The sequence below is a fragment of the Coregonus lavaretus genome, assembly GCF_964263955.1.
Source record: "Coregonus lavaretus genome assembly, contig: HAP1_SCAFFOLD_653, whole genome shotgun sequence".
Classification (NCBI taxonomy): Eukaryota; Metazoa; Chordata; class Actinopteri; order Salmoniformes; family Salmonidae; genus Coregonus; species Coregonus lavaretus.
This window is the reverse complement of record NW_028156650.1, coordinates 33,013-40,238: the sequence shown is the minus strand read 5'-3', so window position 1 is coordinate 40,238 and position 7,226 is coordinate 33,013. Positions and strand designations below refer to the sequence as shown.

At 44.7% G+C, this 7,226-nt stretch overlaps 1 pseudogene across 1 annotated transcript; it reads right to left on the bottom strand.

Annotated features, from left to right (window-relative positions):
* Positions 1-3,151: 3,151 nt before the first annotated feature.
* On the bottom strand, positions 3,152-5,470 carry LOC311126121 (annotated as a pseudogene). Its single transcript has 7 exons — positions 5,341-5,470; positions 5,012-5,098; positions 4,473-4,736; positions 4,174-4,263; positions 4,037-4,091; positions 3,706-3,941; positions 3,152-3,388 (listed from the first exon to the last, which is right to left on the bottom strand). The product of its transcript is annotated as an uncharacterized misc_RNA (transcript).
* Between the last annotated feature and the right edge of the window lie 1,756 nt (positions 5,471-7,226).

The window sequence follows — 7,226 nt, the reverse complement described above, 5'->3', positions numbered from 1 at the left end:
GTACAATGACAGGTTTTGAATGAAAGACTGGCTGCGTTATAAGTGTGACCAGTTTGGAGTTTTGTACTAAGAGTCGTGAAAATGTACCACGAATGGGTGAAAATAAAACCAAAACGATTTGAAAAAACGAGCACCTTTTGCATGTAGTGTTGATAAAACACGTTTGTGTGCGTGAATGTTTGTGTGTGTCTGTGTGTGTGCATGTTCATGTGTATGACTGTCTGTGTGGGTGTGTGTGTGTGTGTGTGTGTGTGTGGGCATTTGGATTTGATGTTTAACAAACATATAGATGAGCTGGTTAAGAAGCTAAGATTTAAAGTTGGCTTTTTTTACGGAAACAGGTCGTGCCTTTCTCTAAGCACTAGGAAGCAGATTATTCAGTAAACCTTTTTATCTGTTCTTGATTGTGGTGATATTATTTATCAAAGTGCAGCTGCTACTACTCTTAACCCTTTGGATGCCATCTACCATAGTGCCCTTTGTTTAATAACAGGAGACAGATTTGATACTCATCAACGCATACTGTATCAAAAGGTTGGCTGGCCTTTGCTAAAGACTCCACTGAAGATACTGTTATAATAAGGTCAAAACAATGACAATTACGTTTATTCTTAAAAATGTATCAGAAAAAATGTCACACTTCACACAGTTTACAAAAAAAAAACATTTCATAAAAGCGTTAAATGTTGCATCAAGCAGAGCTCTTTCCTGGACATTGGGGCAAAATTGTGCCATAGTTTGTAATAAAAACAATTACAAATATTTATAAAAAAATCAAGCAAACTTCTACGATGTTGTCACGATCGTCGAACTGAGAGGACCAAGGCGCAGCATGGAATGCGAACATACTTTTATTTTTAATGATCACACGAACAAAACAACAAAACGATACGTGACGTCCTTGGCAAAAGACACTAACCAAACACGGAACAAGATCCCACAACACACTGTGGAAAACAGGCTGCCTAAGTATGGCTCCCAATCAGAGACAACAATCAACAGCTGATACACGTTGCCTCTGATTGAGAACCACACCGGCCAACATAGAAACAAATGAACTAGATAATCACCCTAGCACACAAAACACATAGAAACCACACACCCTGGCTCAACATAACAGAGTCCCAGAGCCAGGGCGTGACAGTACCCCCCCCCTCAAAGGCGCGGACTGCGACCACGCCAAACATAAACCGAACAGGGGAGGGCCGGGTGGGCATTCCTCGGAGGCGGTTCCGGCTCCGGGCTTGACCCCCACCCTCCAACAAACCCCCCAAAGCGCCCCTGGTCCGGTCTGGCCCTGCTGGCCGGAGCTGGACTGAACACTGGTGGAGCGGATTGCTCTAGCTCCGGAGTGGAGCAGCTGACCGGTGCCGGACCAGGCACCGGTGGAACAGGCACGGGCTGTGCCGGACTGACGACGCGCACCACAGGCTTGGTGCGGGGAGCAGGGACGGGCCGGACCGGGCTGACGACGCGCACCATTGGCTTGGTGCGGGGAGCAGGGACGGGCCGAACCGGGCTGACGAAGCGCATCACTGGCTTGGTGCTGGGAGCAGGAACAGGCCGGACCGGGCTGACGACGCGCACCATTGGCTTGGTGCGGGGAGCAGGGACGGGCCGAACCGGGCTGACGAAGCGCACCACTGGCTTGGTGCGGGGAGCAGGAACATGCCGGACCGGGCTGGCGACGCGCACCACTGGCTTGGTGCGGGGAGCAGGAACATGCCGGACCGGGCTGGCGACGCGCACCACAGGCTCGGTGCGAGGGGCAGGAACATGCCGGACCGGGCAGGCGACGCGCACCACAGGCTCGGTGCGAGGGGCAGGAATATGCCGGACTGGGCTGGCGACGCGCACCACAGGCTCGGTGCGAGGGGCAGGAACATGCCGGACCGGGCTGGGGACGCGCAGCACAGGCTCGGTGCGAGGGACAGGAACAAAACAGACCGTACTGGGGACACACACCACTGGTCCTACGCGGGGATCAGGAACGGGCCGGACCGGACTGGCAACACACCCCTGTACCTCTCGCCGTGCCTCTACATTCTCCTTCCCCCTGGTGACCAGTGACTCCCGTAACCTGGTGGCCTCCTTTGCCAACCCGCTGAACCACTCTATCCCGGCCTCCTGCTGCCCCGTCGTCCACGGCGTGAGCCCCCCCCTAAAAATTCTGGGCGTCTCTCCTCCCCGTGGGCCAGGCCTCCATGGCTCTCGCCAGACTCTCGCTCCTCTGCTCCCAAGTCCAGCCTCTCTCCTCCTCCCGCGGCTTGACCCAGTCGAGGTTGATATCCTTTAGAGACCTCTCTGGCGTTGGCTCCTGGACACGCTGCTTGGTCCAGTTATGGTGGGATCTTCTATCACGATCGTCGAACTGAGAGGACCAAGGCGCAGCGTGGAATGCAAACATACTTTTATTTTTAATGATCACACGAACAAAACAACAAAACGATACGTGACGTCCTTGGCAAAAGACACTAACCAAACACGGAACAAGATCCCACAACACACTGTGGAAAACAGGCTGCCTAAGTATGGCTCCCAATCAGAGACAACAAGCAACAGCTGATACACGTTGCCTCTGATTGAGAACCACACCGGCCAACATAGAAACAAATGAACTAGATAATCACCGTAGCACACAAAACACATAGAAACCACACACCCTGGCTCAACATAACAGAGTCCCAGAGCCAGGGCAAGACAGATGTGTATCATCTAATAGTAGCATATGAAGTAATACAATATAATAGAAATACAATAACTATTGCTGTTAGCCTTCATATATATAAAAAAAAATACTGTAGTTATATAGAATATAACTGGACCTTGAGGTTGCCTACTTCAGAAATACATATATTTTTTAAAGATCTTGTACTCAGAAATATTAACGATTTTACTTAAGAAATATTAAACTTATAACATTTTCAACTATTTTATTATATACTATTATAAACTGGTTAGTTTGGGTCTTGGATGCTGACTGACTGAAACTGCATTTCAGAAGTGAATACTGTATATCAGACAATATACCACGGGTATGGCGTAAAAAAATACTATTTATGTTGGTAACCAGTTTCTAATAGCAATCAGGCCAATATATGACGGCATATCCGCTTTGTGTCAAGAACAGCCCTTAGCCGTAGTATAAACCACCCAGTTTATAATGGCCAATATTCCACACCCCCTCAAGCTTTATGGCACTTATTTTGAATATATGGGTTTTTGTCAAACTTGTTGAGTTCAGGTCTTCTTGGTTCTGGGTTTGTTGTGTTCAGGTCTTCTTGGTTCTGGGTTTGTTGTGTTCAGGTCTTCTTGGTTCTGGGTTTGTTGACTGCCTTGACTGTAGATCACAGAGGGGTCCTCCTCAGCTGATTGTGCTGCTGCAGGTCTGAAGAGAGAGAAACAGAAATGAAACAAAGGTTGCGTCCCAAATGTTGGCACCCTATACCCTTTATAGTGCACTGCCTTTGTAGTGCACTAAATAGGGAATATGATGCCATTTGGAACGCAAAATGAGCAGTTCCTCAAAACCATCATTACATCAATACATGTCATAGTAATTTTCTTGAGATGTCCATTGTTGGGTTCGTAGTTTAAGGAAATGACATCACTAGTGGTCACTATGGGTCAACTGTTTTGCTTATTGATGACATCTCCTACAATAAGCAGCAGCATATTAATTACCTTAATGCAGAATATGCTTACTGGGTGGCAGCAGTGAGGCGGTTGAATTTCACAGCAGCGTACTGGACATCCTCGTACTGTTTCTGTGGTTGAGGCAGTTGAACAGTGGAGTACAGAGGGACTTCCTGGTTTTTGGAGCGAGAGAAGTGGACGCTGGCGTAGTGAACATCATCCTGGTCTACGGTGGCTGCTGTCTGTGTTGCAGTAGGGGTCATGACCATGCCTGAGATGTTGTCAGACACTGGACTAGAGTCTCCCTGATTGGGAAAGAGGACAGACAACATGAGGAGTAGAAATGTTCCACAAAGAATACACAGACATCACAGTCATCTTCTGATTCCAACAGACTCACCTGTCCATCGTCTGCTGTGTCTCTTGGGTCAGAGGTGGATTTGGAGGACTTCTTCCTGTTTGTTAATTAATGAATTAATCAATCAATCAATGTTACTAAAGTTAAATAATAAAAAATAAATAATACAATTCACTCACCTAAACCACGTGAAGCCAGAGAGACAGAGGATGAGAACCAGAACAACCACTATGATTCCTACAGCTGCAGTCATAACTGATTTTGTTTCCCTATAATATAATATGGATGATGTGAGTACATGGCATGATATAATAAACTAAAAATAAAGTTAAATACAGGACATTAATGCAATACTTGTTAAGGGATCTTATAACCCAATGTATAGTTATAAACTAAGGAGTAATATCACAAAGTAAAATGATTAAGATTAGATTGAAACATGTAGTTTTGAATTGAAGTATTGAAGATGAAACTTTACCTGCTACAATGATCATCAGAGCTGTAGAGTTCTTAGATGCTATTTTATTCCGGGCCTCACAGTAGTATTCTCCACTGTCCTCAGAGCTAATGTTAGTGATGCTGTAACTCTGTCCTGATGCTTTAGGTGAGTTTATGTTCGTCTTGTACCAGGTGTATTTGTCCACAGGTGGGTTGGCATCACTGCTGCAGGTCAGAGTCACTGAACTGCCCTCCACTATTTCACCAGAGGGACTGACTGACACTGAGGTGCTCTTTGGGCCATCTGGCAGACAATATGTATCAACACATTGTTCATACATATTGCTTTACATGAGGAGCATCATGGAACTTACACTTATGATTGAAATAATTGAAATATAAATATAAATATGTGTAACTTAGACGATAATGTAACAATACAGTGTTTGTGTAGTACTACAGTAGTGAGATGAGTACAATCATGGAACTTGGACATAGATTGAAATAATAGATAGATAGAATAGAGAAGAGAAGATGTTACTAAAAGAATACAACTGGAGATGGATCACACATACTCACATCTGACAGTGAGAGTCTCTTCAGGAGAGTGGAGAACCTCATGGCCTTTTACAGCACAGGAGTATCTGCCTGCATCCTCACTGCTGACTGGGTTTAGGAACAGACTGTTAGATTGGTTGGTTACATGTCCGTTCTTGTACCAGATGTAGGTGGGGTTGGGGTTGTCACTCAGAGTACAGGTGGTGGTGCTACAGGTCAGTGTCACCTTCTGTCCCTCTGTCACAGTGGCAGGAGTCACCTTCACCTGCAGACCTAAATGAAAGGGGATTAAAACACATATCATGAAGTAATAGTTTGCAGTATTGATAAGATGTGACATGCAGTGTTACCTGTGACAGTCAGAGATGTTCCAGGGAAGGTGGGCTCCCAGTTTGTCTGATCTGTTATGACTCTTAACTTATACTCAGCTGAATCCTCCTCTCTCAGGTCTGTGATTCTCAGGGTGGAGTCACTCTGCATATTTCTAAGGTACTCCACACGACCTCCATACCCCGGGCTCAGGATTTGTGGCGCCTCATCAAGTTTTCCTTTTGTATACCAGTTTGTTTCGGAGACTGTATGACCACTGGGATATGTATAAGAGCAGGATATGTCCACAAATGACCCCTTCAAGGTACAGATACTCTGATGGGTGTAAGTCACGTGGAAATAACTGTGACCCCCAACATCTGAAACACAAGTACATTTTTCAAATGGAGTACATATTTTGAACTGTCAACATCCATTAATCGAAATGAAATAGCAGCCCTATTTCATGTCTGTTTCACTGCACATCAACACTGACCAATGATGTATTGGATGATTTTGCAAGACTTTAAAAAGTGTATTAGTCACACTCACACACTGCAGGAGAATTGATGCCTTTTACAGCACAGTAGAAGCTGTCTTCAGTTTTTAAGTAGACTGAGTATGAGGGGGAGGAGTCCTCTTGTACAATCTTACTGTTCCTGTACCAGATGTAGGTGGGGTTGGTGTTGTCAGTCAGAGTACAGGTGGTGCTACAGGTCAGTGTCGTTGACCACAATGTAGTGGTCACCTTCACCTGCAGGTCTGTAGTAGTTAACAACATTAAATAATCTCAATTACCTGTTGTCTAGTTCAAATGAGGCAGGAGTGGACATTCTCAAATCATCAATTCAGACATTCCTATTTTACGCATACTTTCATATTATTTATATTATTTCAATTCAAATTAAGACAATTTTCCAGAACCAATTAAACAGATCAGCACTATATATAACATCACTGTACCTGTAACAGACAAAGTGACTCCAGGATCCCTTCGGTCTGATCTGTAATAAATCTGAACTTGTACGTAGTGGAGTCACTCTCTCTCAGGTCTGTGATTGTCAGGGTGTGGCCATTCCTCTTATCACTACGGTACGTCACACGACCTTTGTAGTCTGGGTCATCACTCAGACTCACATAATTCTCCACAGCATCAATTTTGGTGAACCAGAAGGTTGTTGTGACTTTATACCAACTGGGATATGTGTAAGAGCAGGACAGTTCCACTGATGACCCCTTCAAGGTACAAATACTGTGAGTGGTGTAAGTCACACTCCAGCCATTCTGCTCCAATACCGCTGAAACACAGTTAGACATCACAAGGACATTACATTAACTTCAATGTCCTTTGACTCACACTAACACTTTGTTCCCGTAGTTGCTGAGTTGAGACATAGATACTCTTTGGTTGAGTGTGAATGGAAACCGTTTAAAGTGAAGCGGACACGCCAAATGTGTCACTAGTAGAACATGAAAATGTTTTGCTTTTAGAAATATCTGTAGATTGACAAACCAGGCAACTAAAAGATACGAATGAGACCATACCTGCTACAGACCAGAGAAAGACCACCAACACACTTCCTGCTGTTCTCAAGGCCATTGTTGCATCTCCCACCCTGCAGTCTTAGAAACATAAACAACAACTCACTCTATAGGTGGAGAATAACTACACCTGATACATTGAAGTATAAACTGTAAATGGGGTACAGGGCCTCATTACTGAAAATGAACCAGGCTCATATTGTGTTGTGTTGTATTGTGCTATCTGGTTGTCTATGTGAATACTGTCTGTCTGTTAGTCTATTGCACTATATATGTATGTATGTACTGTATGTATGTACAGTTCAAGTCGGAAGTTTACATATGCCTTAGCCAAATACATTTAAACTCACAATTCCTTACATTTAATCCTAGTAAATATTCCCTG